Below are 14,273 nucleotides of genomic sequence, written 5' to 3'. Positions count from 1 at the left end.
TCACCCCAGTACAAACTATGATGACTCTAACTGACCGGAAGCTTTTTGAAGACAGAAATGTGGAATCTTTTATCTCTGTATTCCTCACCTCTAGCAAATGCCTTACTCACAGAAGTATTCACTGTAAATCTGCAAAATGAATAATTTAATGGCTAATCCTGGGGCTTCCCATCCTGCTACATAAACTAAGGTGGTTGAGAGCTTCTGACAGGCAGGCAGTGGGATTCAAATGGAAGGAATGCCTCTAGCTATAGCACAGCAGGTATGCGTGCATACACACACACACACACACACACACACACACACACACACACGAAGCTCATATAGGTGCTTAATTGGTTGCTCCTATCAACAAAACCGGCCTTTGTCTATCTCACCTATTTCCATTAGACATATCTTTTTCTCTACAATGATCTATCTTTGTGAATAATATTCTGTGATTTTACATAAGAATATAAGAAAGTAGAAGACATGCCTAATGCTGTATTTACCTGGGACTCATGTCCTTCATATATGATGGGTCTATGGGTAGCAAAATGCTAGGACTATGGAAATTATGAAATGAAATCTAGCAAAACAGAGGCTGTGGGTCATTTCCCCTTGGGCTCATCCTAGCAATTCAACCTCCTTAACTGAGGATCTAGATATTTAGGTCCAAAAATATAAGATTCATCCCAGTTATCAGATGACTATAATAAACTATAGCCAAGCTACTTCAACATTACCAAAAAAAAAAAAAAATCTTCCTGGCACATCCCAAGGGATGTTGACTCACCAGGTAGCTTCAGCATTGGCTTTGAAATTGGACAGTTCTGGGTCAAAATTTAGCCCTGCCACTTTTTCAAATAGTGTTTTCTTGAAAGTCACTTAACTTTTCTGAGCTTGACTTTCTTCTTCTCTAAGCAGAAGCTAGTGTAATAATAATATAACTGATGAAATCATATGGAAAATCAAGGTGGAACATGGAATTTTCTTAAACTCTAATATATGTTGATGATCATCAAGACCCTGGAGCCACAGTTTGTTTTGGAGGGCCCTATACTCCAACTGGGGAGACAGAGTGTAGTCTCATGAAAAGGCATGTCGACAAGTGAGGAAACATTGCAGGAGATGACACGAGGCCCTGGAGATTGAGTGCTAAAGGAATGGACGATATCTATCAGGCTGTGTTTTCACAACTCACTGCTGTGCCTGGCTCTCAGGGAGCCTTTGTTGTTTAAGTAGCTGTCTAGGGTTCCATAAAACATGTAGGAGCTTTGTCCAGTCCCACACAGAGAGCTTTAAAAGTTTAAATGGACTTTATCCCAACCTCAGGTTTCAGCTGAACATCTACGCAAGGATTCAGTTTAGTATCTTTGAGAGATTAAGGAGTCTCCGGGGGCCTTCCTACTAGTTCCAGAATCTTGTTAGAGGAAAATACACTGGCTCCATTTCAGAATTAAAGAGACAGATGCGCCAAAGTGATCTTCCCCTAATGTCCCGTGCAGGTTGGATGTCCAGGCCTGGTGCCAACATTTCTCTTATTAGGGAAATAAGTGCTTGGACATCATCCTAACTTCCTGCAAAAGCACTGCCCGGCTTCATCCCTTGCAGAAAAGAGACCACAGGCACATAACTGACATTGTTGGGTGAGACTGACTAGGATGTATCTATAGCAGTGATATAGTCATAACAGTTATTTATCAAGGGGGTACTGTCAGCCACAAACTGTGCTAATCCCCCTTGATACTGTATTACTGACAAGACTGAGCAAGAGCTTTGTGAGCTGGGTATTTTATTTCATTTTTTCTGGAGGAGGTAACAAACTTTGGGAAGTTTTATAACTTTCCCAGAGTTGTTTGGGGCTGGTAAGTGTCAGAGCCTAGACTCTGGCCCATGTATTTATAATGATATGTATTGTTATAATAATCAAAATGTAATAATTATTAATATATCAATGACAAGAAAAAAAATAAATGACGATCCACTGTTCTTGAAATAGTAATGATTGAATCTTTATAACAATTCCATCCTTTTGGTACCACCATCCTCATGTTATAATCGAGGAAAATGGGCTTTGAGAATTGTAGGCACATGGTCCAGGGTTATGTAACTGGTGAAGGGTTGTTTCATTCCCAAGCCTCTGCCCTTTACACTACTCTGCACTGCCATTCAAAGAGAAAACATGATTTATAGTCTCCCTAGGCAGGAACTTTGCCATTTCAATCAAGAGCAGGCTGTCTTGTACGACATGTAGGATTTGTCTGATGGTGGGCAGGAGAAGTGGACTGTTTGGGCGTGTCTGGACAAAGGGCATAGAGTGAGGGATTTCCTACATACAGAAGCTCTGCCACTTGATTTCATGTTGAGGGCATGTGCCCAGATGGTTCTGAGTATAAAGAACAGCTCTACACTTTCCTTCTGTGGTTTCCGAGCTCACAGCTCAAGTGAGGTTGATGACCATCAGATGTGAGGAACACACAGAATGGGCTTGGAGTGGAATTCAGACAAGGGCTCACAAAGCAGGGGCTTGCAGCCAGGCCCCGCTAACAGACAGATGGTTTTTATTTATTAAGACTGTGTGAACAAAAATGGAGCTGGTTAATAACTTAAAAATCAAGAGATTTCATAAGAAAATCCAGATTCCAAGATTCTTTAGGAAAACAACAACAACAAACAAAACTCAAAAGTTCTGGTGGCTCTGGGCCTGCACACCTGCATGGCAGTGATCAGGACTCTTGAGATGATGGATGCTCTTGTTGATACAACGTCCTTCCTGCTCATGTCACTCATCTAGTTTGCTTGATCCTATAGATATTTGAGTTTGCCTCCCCTGTTCAAGAGTCAATTCTGCTACTAGCTAGGTGAACATAGACAAATCTCTCAATCTTTCTAAAAATAAGAGAGCACTGGATGAGATTAGCAGTTTTGAAAGGATTTTTGAGCCATGAATCACTTTCTGTTAATAAAACTTGCCCTTGAAACTCAAGAGTAGTATAGGTAAAGCGTACTTACAATGAGTGGAGAGGCTAGCACCATTCTCTCCCCTACTTCTGGAAATACTCTGAATCCCCCCCCCCCACCACAGTGGGGTGCAATGGGTCTTCATTGCAACATGAGAGCTCAATAGTTGCCACATGGGTTTAGTTGTCCTGAGGAATGTGGCATCTTAGTTCCCCACCAGGGATTAAACCCCAGTCCCCTGCAATGGAAGGCAGACTCTCAACCACTGGACCACCAGAGAAGTCCCTGTAAGCACTCTTTAAAGGTGCAGTGTAGAGCCCCCTGGTTCTAATCACTGTAGACTTAAGGCTGCGTCAGAGTTGGGAGTGAAGGATTGGGAGGTTATTCTTCACTGGCATCTGCAAACTGATCATTCTTGCATATCCATGGTTATTCACTGTCCTCTCATCTCAATTCTTTTTTCTGTTCCTTTTTGATTGTTTTTTCCTTTCCTTTGTTATTTCTTAAAAGGGCTTAATTTGATGTGCATATCACACAATACTATTTTTCAGTTCTTAAAAATAAGGCAATAATTTACATGCAAAACATTTACTATTTATTTTACAGCCTGAGTTTTAACAAATTTATACATACTAGCACCATCAAGGGAGAAGGCAATGGCACCCCACTTCAGTACTCTTGCCTGGAAAATCCCATGGACGGAGGAGCCTGGTAGGCTGCAGTCCATGGGGTCGCTAAGAGTTGGACACGACTGAGCGACTTCACTTTCACTTTTCACTGTCATGCACTGGAGAAGGAAATGGCAACCCACTCCAGTGTTCTTGCCTGGAGAATCCCAGGGACGGGGGAGCCTGGTGGGCTGCCATCTATGGGGTCACATGGAGTCGGACACGACTGAAGCGACTTAGCAGCAGCAGCACCATCAAGATATAGAGGAGCCTCATCACCTCCAAAATCTCTTCATGCCTGAAATTAGTCAGTTCCCAGTCCCTGGCAATAATAATGCATCCATTTTCTGTCCCAATAGTTTTGCCTGTGCAAGGATGTCATATAGACTGAGTTATGCAATATGTAGCCTTTTGAATATAGCATTATTTCATTTAGAATAATGCATTTTGAGATTTACCTATGTTGTCATGTATGTCAGTCATTTCTTTTTACTGTTCAGTGATATTCTGTTATATATCAATTTTTTCATCCATTCACCCACTGATGACTTTTGGGGTTGTTCCCAGCTTCTGACAAACAAGAATAGAGCCATAACAAGTATATGCATACAGGATTTTGTGCAAACAAAAGTTTTAATTTCACTTGGGTGTTTACCTAAGAGTAGGACTGCCAAGTCATTAATAATATACAGGTTTCAAGGCTGAGGTACCATTTTGCTTATATGTTAGCAATCTGTGAGAGATTCTCTTTTTCTACATCCTCACAACCTTGGAATTGTCAGTTACACCGGGCTTTTATTTAATGGCTTGTCTTGTCATTTCAATAGTCGTATAACAGTTATTTCATTGTGAATTTCACGTGCATTTCCCTAGTGACTAACAATGCTAAAAAATTTTTTATGTAATTATTTGCATCTATATATATGTTTTGAGCTGAAGTGTCTGTTCAAATTTTTTGCCCATATTTTTTGGGGTTGTTTGTTTTCTTATTATGGGTGCAAAGAGTTCTTTACATTTGTAGGCCCTTTAACAGATGTGGGATTTGTAAAAAAATTATCTCCCAGTCGGTGGCTCCCCTAAACATCCTCTTAAAGTATCTTTAGAGGAGCATAAATTTTTTATTTTGATGAAGTCCAATTATCATTATTTTTCTTTTATAGATTGAGCTTTTGCTGTCAAATTGAAGAATTATTGGCCTAATAATAGTTTGCAAACATTTTCTTCTGTGTTTTCTTCTGGCAATTGCTTTTATTTAATTTTTTTCTTTTCTTATTTTTCCTTCTGCAATTTTTATATTTAGTTCATTGTCAACTAATTCTTATGTGGATAGAAGTTTCTTTTTGCACATGGATATATAAATATTCCAGTTCAAGACACTATCCTTTTTTCAATGAATTGCTTTTGTACCTTTGTAAAAAATAATTTGACCATATATGTGTGTGTCTATTCCTGGACTCAATAATATTTTGAAATGAAGTATCTTCCACTTAAACATAGACATGATATAAATATATAGCCCAGATTTCACTGTGTGGCAGAGAGAATAAACACAAAAAGAGTAGGGGGAGGACTTATGGAACATAAAACTTTGCATCATCTCTAAGAGTAATGAGGAACCTGTAGATTATATAAGGAAAACTAGAAAGATCTTTACCTAGGCATGAGAAAATCTGAATTAGAGCACGAGTTCTGCTACTAACTAACTTCAAGAACTTTTGCAAGTTACTTATTGTGATTATCTGCCACAGTATTGAGAAAGACTATGTACACAGTTTAGTCTAGTGCCAGAGACATAGTATTCCAAAAAAAAAATAAAAAAACAGTGCAATGATTATTAAAATATGGTCTCTAGGATCCATTCTAGCTCTAAATTAGGAATCCAACAAGGTCCAGTGAACTCAAGAGACCTAATTCTACTCCACAGTCTGAGGCCCACCGGCCAGGTGGTTAAGCAGTAACATTCAACTTTTTGAACCTCAATCTCTTTACGTGTAAAATGGGGTAATTATGCCCCATCTGCCAACCACTAAAAGTGTCTCATGAAGATTAAATGAAATTTTCTTTGTGAATGTATTTTTAAAGTGCAGATTGTATTGAAGGAATATGAAAGGTCTTTATAATTATCTGGCTGCATGAAAAACAGAATGATGAAAGGGTGTTTAAAATAACATCTGGGTAATAATTTGTCTTATATTTTGAAGTTTTAACTAAGTTATTTAAAACTTACCAAGAAACCAACTTACACAGAAAGGTCTTAAACACCATACAAGCTGTTCAGTTTGGAAAAGCATAGACTGTAAATGTCTGTGCCAGAATAATGGACTGAGATTGTGGTCCACAGAAAGCAGTGAGGAATGAGATGCAAGGATAATGGGAAAACAGGTATTGTTAAAAGATAAACTAAGGCATATTAGAAAATTTTAAGAGTTTATTTTTGCAAACATAGATTCAACTGGGCAGCATGAAAAGCTTTTAATAGAAAAGACACAGAAGTAAAGCAAGGAAAGTATTTGACTGGCTATAATGTAAGCAGTTGCCTTACATGGGAAAGTCCATTTGGCTTTTTGTGATGGCTTGTCTTCAGGCTTCAACTTCTTATCCTTGAAGCATTTACAGTCTTAGGTTTTGGTTTGTTCATGAAACTGCTAAGGCATTATAATAACCTCAGTCTAATGGCCTCTTTATTTAATTAATTTGACAACACAAAGACATTATCCAGAGGTCAAAGGTCCAGATGAACTCATTTAAAAAAAAAGTTCAAGACAAACAATATGTTGGAAAATAGATGTCAGAACCACAGGAACATAATGGTGAGCAGGGAAAAACAGTATTAATATTTAATGTTCTGAGTGTTCACTAAGTTTCAGGTACTGTTCAAAGCACTTGACATGTTTTAACTGTTTCAACGCTCAGAACAGTTCTACGACAAAAAGTACTATTGTTGCTCAGCCCACTGCCATTGCAGATGAGCAATCAGAGCACCAAGGCGGGAGGGCATGCCCTGGACTTCCTCGGTTGCTTCTCCACCGTGTTCCGTGCACCGTCTCCTCCACCTGTGCAGCCAGTGGACTCCACAAGCTTCCTCGCCCTGTGACACCCAGTTGGGTTCAAAGCAACAGAAAACCTCAGCTGGAGACCTCAGGGAAGAAGACAGGGCCTGCACCCTTCCCCGCTGAGTCGTGGAACTGACTGCAGGCCTCAACCTCTGTGCTGAAAGCTCAGCCTCGTGCTTGGCTAGGCAAAGAGGGTCCCAGCAGGCTCCTGCCTGGAAGAACTGTGTGTCCCAGTTCTGGAGGATTTGGTGAGGAAATGGCAACCCACTCCAGTATTCTTGCCTGTGGAAGGTTGTTGCTGAACGATAAGATGCGGGATTCTTGGCCTCCGGAGGAGACGGGGCCAGAGACGAGGCTGGATCACTCAGAGCTTTTGTGTAATAAAGTTTTATTAGAGTATAAAGGAGATAGAGAAAACTTCTGACATAGGCATCAGAAGGGGGCAAAGAGCACCCGCCTCCTAGTCTTTAGCTTTGTTATATAGTCACTCACAATCTGTTAATGAAAGGAAAGGAATGTCATAAAATTTAGAATGTCACCAGATAATTCATCCCTGGCCATAAAACGATTGACTTGAATCTTGTAGAAGGGCAGATTACCAACAAATAGTTTCGTTTACATAGATTAGGGGAATAATACCTGAGTAAGTAGCTTGGGCCATTTGGTGGAACCAACTTGAAGATAGAGTCTGGGGTACGTTAACATAGTTTAAGACATTTCCATAAGAAAAAGAAATGTATTGGTTAACTCAAGGTTTGAGAGTAGTTAGCTTCAGGTGAAACCAGGTGTCATGGCAACACAGCATTTTAAGAGAAACCTCCTTTTAAATTTGTATAGAGAAGGAAAAATATCGCTGGTTTTTTTCCTCCTGCCACTTAAGAGAGATAAAAATGTCTGGCACTTGCAGCCTCTTTCCTCCGTTTGGAGACCCCTGGCCTTCCTGCCTGTTACCCTCTCACCTGGAAAATCCCATGGATGGAGGAACCTGGTAGGCTACAGTCCACGGGGTCACAAAGAGTCACACACGACTGAGCAACTTCACTTTCACTTTCACTCTATATCCATCTGTTCAAGGGTGGGGTTGCTGATAAGGTTAGGTTGTGTACAGGGCCTGCACTCTTTAACCCTGCCTTGGGTGTGGTGGGGGTGGGGTGTTTCTGGTTGCCTCAGTCCTGTCTGACTCTTTGCAACCCTATGGACTGTAGGCAAGAATACTGGGATGGATTGCCACGCCCTCCGCCAGGGGATCTTCCCGACCCAGGCATTGAACCTGCCTCTCCTACCTCTCCTGCATTGACAAGCCGGTTCCTTACCACTGGCTCCACCTGGGAAGCCTCTGGTTCTACAGGCTATCAAACCATGACCACTCTCTGTGGAATGAATATTGCTTCATCTCCCATTTGTTGGGGGTTTTACTTCTATAAGATCTTTCCTTGGTGGCTCAGATGGTAAAGAGTCTGCCTGCAATGCAGGAGATGTGGGTTTGATCCCTGGGTCGGGAAGATCCCCTGGAGAAGGAAATGGCAATCCACTCCAGTCTCTTGCCTGGAGAATCCCATGGACAGAGGAGCCTGGCGGGCTGTAGCCCAGGGGGTCACAAAGAGTCAGACATGACTGAACAACTAACACTTCAATTCTGTAAAGAGCTCAAATATTGTTCCCTTGAGGCAGAGCCCAGAGCTGCACTATAATTTCTTGATGGCTGGCTCCTCCCTTGTCTTTGCATCCCCCACATCTTGCCTGATTAAGAAACTGTTTGAATCTGGTCTGTGGAACTCAGGGAAGGTCTTGGAGACTGGACTGAGTTCCCTAAAACAAGGAACAGGGAACACAGAAAAGCTTCCATGCCCAGGAGCCCCACAGGGTCCTCCTGAGTTTCACCTAGGGGCTCAGGATCCCTTCTCTTTGGAGAGTTCTCTTTGCCTTCTTCCTTCAGCTTTTAGGGTAGTAAAGGAAACCAGCGAGTAGTAACCCTGGGGTTCTGCACTGTCAACAATCAAACAGGCTCTCACCTGGCACCTGACAGCAAGGTGAAGCCGTTTTTCATATTTTAAACAGGGACGTGTTAATTCCATTTAGGATGAAGGCACTGCTTTAAGTGCTGAGCAGAGAAAAAAGAGTCAGCAAAATTCTGCTCTCAAAGGACTGGTAGACTGGCTGTGCAGATGGACAGAGTTAATATGAGCTCATAGAAGAGGAATATATGATCTCTGGAAGAAGGCAAACGAATGTGGTGGCTGGAGCAAGCTTAGAGGGCATGTGGCTTGTGTAAAATGATGTAGTGATCTTCCAAGCTCTTTGGATGAGGGCTTCTGAATGCAAAGAATTGTTTAGAGAAAGGCAATTATTTTCTTTCAATGTTAATAGATTTTACTTATATCATGACAGATACACATTATTTTTTTAGGTTATGAAATATAATAAAAAATCAGATAATCAAAACCTATCCAAAACATATGAAACAATATATATACTTTACATATATAAATATCCTTTATATATAAATGATTATACAGGGTATAATACACCCTGTCCTTTTTCATTTTAGAATATATGATGATTCTTTTACACTAAGTTATTTTTATGTTATTATAGAAGCCACCCTAGTTTGCCTGCAAAATTGCATTTTTTTTTCTAGTACAGTATTTAACCTATGATTTAATTTGACAGGCTCCCAACTTTTTTGAAACATATCCTCATAGTTAGAGGAGTTTTGCCAGCATTTCAGGAAAATTTCCACATAGCTGTGTCTACTTAAGACAAATGTTTCCAGCCACAATAAATTATAGGGCCACAAAAATATCAAGCATCTTCCAAAGAATGTCTTTTGGTCTAATAAGGCAGGTACAAGTCCTTTATCTATACTTTTGGTCCATGAATAACCCATTCTTGGGAGGCCTAGTCATGGTCTTAATAATAAATAAGGTACTAACACATACAGGAAACAGGGAAGATTCAGCCATCAGATTTTCATCTATTCATTCCTTCACTTATTTCTTCATTTATTCAACAAATATTTAAAAGGTGCTTCTATAATTCTGGTCCTGGAATGGCTTTGGGTTTGGGCTGTGCTGAGCCCAAGCTTGAGATTGTATGTGATGTGCTTTCCAGGGCTTGGTCTGTAGACTTGGTTCTGGAAACATCTGTGTCATCTGGCACTGAATACTTGAAGCATTTCAGACTAAATACTTTTTCATCAAGGCTACACCTCCCTGTCTATGTCCATGATTTTTGCCTCCTTTGTACACTAAATTAAATGTCCCATTACATAATGCATTATTTACAGATGTTTTAAGTGTCAACACAGTGTAAAAGTGAGGATTTGGGGTCATACCAATGCCTGAATACTATCTTTGCTATATATCGGTTGTATTATTTGGGTTAGGTCTCTAGCCCAGCTTTATATCACAATATTCCCAACCTAAATAAGGGTAATAACAATAAGAGATAACTTTTATGATTATATGGATTAAATAAATTAATCTGAGCATTCAACATAGTCTCAGGAATGTAGAAAATTCCAATATCTATTATTTTGAATATTTTCACATTATTACCAGGGGTTTTTTGTAGAAATTACAGTCTGTAGCCTTGATATATCCCTAGTCAATATGGTGCTAACAGTATGAGGAAAAAATGCAAAGTGATATTCAAGTGCTATACAAAATTAGTCCCGGCAATCTAGTGCACATACTCTGCTTTATTGTTGCTCACTCACTAAGTCATGTTCGACTGTGACTTCATGGACTGCAGCACACCAGGCTCCTCTGTCTTCCACTATCTCCTGGAGTTTGCTCAAATTTATGTCCCTTGAGTCATTGATACTATCTAAGCATCTCATCCTCTGCCATCCTGTTCTCCTTTTGCCTTCAATCTTTTCCACCATCAGGGTCTTTTCCAGTGAATCGGCTCTTTGCATCAGGTGGCAAAAGTATTGGAGTTTGAGCTTCAGCATCAGTCCTTCCAGTGAATATTCAGGGTTGATTTCCTTTAGGATTGACTGGTTTGATCTCCTTGCAGTTCAAGGGTTCCTCACGAGTCTTCTCCAACACCTCAATTCGAAAGCATCACTTCTTTGGTCTTCAGGCTTCTTTGTGGTCCAACTCTTGCATTCAAACATGACTACTGGAAAAACCATAACTTTGACTAGACAGACCTTTGTCAGCAAAGTGACGTCTCTGCTTTTTAATACGTTATGTCTGTCATAGCTTTCCTTCCAAGGAGCAAGCATCTTTTAATTTCATGGCTACAGTCACCATCCACAGTGACTTTGGAGCCCAAAGCCGGGGGGGGAGGGGTGAGGCGGGAGAACTGTCACTACTTTCATTTTTTCCCTTTGCATTTGCCATGAAATGTTGGGCCATATTCATACTCTGCTTATTCAATCTCTACTTGACATTTCATCTTTGAATCTAGGATAGAAAGTTGGCTCTTGATGTTTTGGGTACCAGATTCAGTCAGATACCTGAAGTGAAGAAGAAACTGTGAAGAAGCATAGTTTTTCTTTTAAAATAGGTAGAAACACTTTTCTCAGTGGAATCTTCTATCTTTGGGGTAAAGAGTAGCGTCTTTCAGAATTCTTCATTGCCAATCACATGGTAAGCAGCCCTTGTGGAAATCACCTTCACTATTTACTTAAATAGATCTGAAATTACAAAATTGACTCTTAGATTATTTCTTTAAATTCTCTCCAGACCTAGCCTTACTTTCATGTTTTTATCTTGATTTTGCAATCTGGATTGGGGGGAAAAAATACACATTCATATGATCTCTGATTTAGCATGACAACCTAATTGGTGATACAGGAGGAAAATGCTTTCCCTATAAAACAAGAAAAAAGCTTTGGACTCTGTAGAACAATCCAAAATGATCTATTCCAGGTTTTATAGATTAGCTCCAGGATATCAAGGTCAGGCTTCCCCTATCTCCCATTTTTCGGATGTGGTTTAACTACGTGATTCAAGATGGCTATGTGTCCTTCAGCTAACAATGCCTGCCTTTCAAGCAGCAAAATGGAAAATAGGGAAGAAGAAAGCTTGTCCCTCCTTTTAGGAATCCTCCAAAGTGACACAAAACATGTAACTTGATTTTAATGAAAATATCTTCAATAACAGCCATAATTTACATAAAAGGGAGCAGGAAATTATAGTCTTATACTGTGGAGGAGGAAATGGCAACCCACTCCAGTATTCTCGCCCAGAAAATTCCATGGACAGAGGAGGCGGCCAGGCTATAGTCCATCGGGTCTCAAAGAGTCAGACATGACTGGACACACACACACACCCAGGTGGCAATGTGATCGGCTGTAAATGAAGGTTGGACTTCCCAGCTGTCTCAGTGGTAATGAACCCTCCTGCCAAGCAGGAGATGTGGGTTCAGTCCCTGGGTTGGGAAGATCCCTGGAGAAGGAAATGACAACACACTTCAGTATTTTTGCTGGCAAATTGTATGAACAGAGAAGGACTGGCAGTAGTCCACAACATCACAAAGAGTTGAACACACTTAGCAACTAACCAATAATAACTGAATGTTATATAACTAAAGAAGAATGTAAAATCATTATTAGAAGTGAACAAATAGATTTCCACACATAATAATACCTAGGTCTTCCAGACTCACTCACCTACTCCAGCACACAGGCCTGGGCTCAAAATTAGGAAGAACAGATACTATCTGTTCACATTATCTTAATTCTTTTTTTAATTAAAATTATTGCATGAAATTCCAGTTGACTTACTTCAAATACTAAAAGATGATGCTGTGAAAGTGGTGCAGTCAATATGCCTGCAAATTTGGAAAACTCAGCAGTGGCCACAGGACTGGAAAAGGTCAGTTTTCATTCCAATCCCTAAGAAAGGCAATGCCAAAAAATGCTCAAACTACCACACAATTGCACTCATCTCACACTCTAGTAAAGTAATGCTCTAAATTCTCCAGGCCAGGCTTCAAAAGTATGTGAACCATGAACTTCCAGATGTTCAAGCTGGATTTAGAAAAGGCAGAAGAACCAGAGATCAAATTGCCAACATCCACTGGATTATCAAAAAAGCAAGAGAGTTCCAGATAAACATCTATTTCTGCTTTATTGACAATGCCAAAGACTTTGACTCTGTGACTCACCACAAACTGTGGAAAATTCTGAAAGAGACGGGAATACCAGACCACCTGACCTGCCTCCTGAGAAATCTGTATGCAAGTTAAGAAGCAATGGTTAGAACTGGACATGGAACAACAGACTGGTTCCAAAAGGGAAAGGAATACATCAAGGTTGCATATTGTCACCCTGCTTATTTAACTTATATGCAGAGTACATCATGAGAAATGCCAGGCTGGATGAAGCACAACCTGGAATCAAGATTGCTGGGAGAAATATCAATAACCTCAGTTATGCAGATGACACCACCTTTATGGCAGAAAGCAAAGAACTAAAGAGCCTCTTGATGAAAGTGAAAAGAGGAGAGTGAAAAAGTTAGCTTAAAGCTCAACAGTCAGAAAACTAAGATCATGGCATCCAGTCCCATCACTTCGTGGCAAATAGATGGGGAAACAGTGGAAACAGTGAGAGACTTTATTTTCTTGGGCTCCAAAATCACTACAGATGGTGACTGCAGCCATGAAATTAAAAGACACTTGCTCCTTAGGAGAAAAGTTACGACCAACTTAAATAGCATATTAAAAAGCAGAGACATTACTTTGCCAACAAAGGTCCATCTAGTCAAGGCTATGGTTTTTCCAGTGGTCATGTATGGACTGTGAGAGTTGGACTATAAAGAAAGCTGAGTGCCAAAGAATTGATGCTTTTGAACTGTGGTGTGGGAGAAGACTCTTGAGAGTCCCTTGGACTGCAAGGAGATCCAACCAGTCCATCCTAAAGGAAATCAGTCCTGAATATTCATTGGAAGGACTGATGTTGAAACTGAAACTCCAATACTTTAGCCACCTGATGTGAAGAACTGATTCATTGGAAAAGACCCTAATGCTGTGAAAGATTGAGGGTGGAAGAAGAAGGGGATGACAGAGGATGAGATGGTTGGATGGCATCACCAACATGATGGACATGAGTTTGAGTAAACTCTGGGAGTTGGTGATGGACAGGGAGGCCTTGCGTGCTGCAGTCCATGGGTTCACACCAATCAAATGGCCATCGCTCAGTTGGACATGACTGAGCGACTGCACTGAACTGAGTGCATGCAAATTGTTTTCAAAATAGAGGAAAAAATAAACCCAGGAGTGTAATGTGGCACACAAGCAATTGTTTTCCTTTCCTTTTGGATTGAGAGACTCTGATTCCATAAATATCTCTTTATCAAACATTTTGTATATTCATCCAGAAAAATTTTTAACCACAGTAATGTACCTCACAATGTTCCTACATTTGTGTTTTTGTTTAAATAATGATGTATTTTTGTTTAAGCTTGTGTTCTTTAAAGGTTATATGGAACTCAACTATGAAACTGCACTGCTCCAATACACCTATTTTCCTGATTATACCTTTAATTATCTTTATAATTTCATTGTCATTGATCTATTCAAATTTTCTGCATCTTAAGAAGAAATGTTGGAAATTTCCCCTTGATTTTCAAATGTCTTATGTAGTCTCATGGAGCAT

This window comes from Odocoileus virginianus, chromosome 15 (genome assembly GCF_023699985.2).
Source record: "Odocoileus virginianus isolate 20LAN1187 ecotype Illinois chromosome 15, Ovbor_1.2, whole genome shotgun sequence".
In the NCBI taxonomy this organism is placed as follows: domain Eukaryota; kingdom Metazoa; phylum Chordata; class Mammalia; order Artiodactyla; family Cervidae; genus Odocoileus; species Odocoileus virginianus.
The sequence above is the reverse complement of the archived record's forward strand: the minus strand, read 5'-3'. Positions refer to the sequence as shown.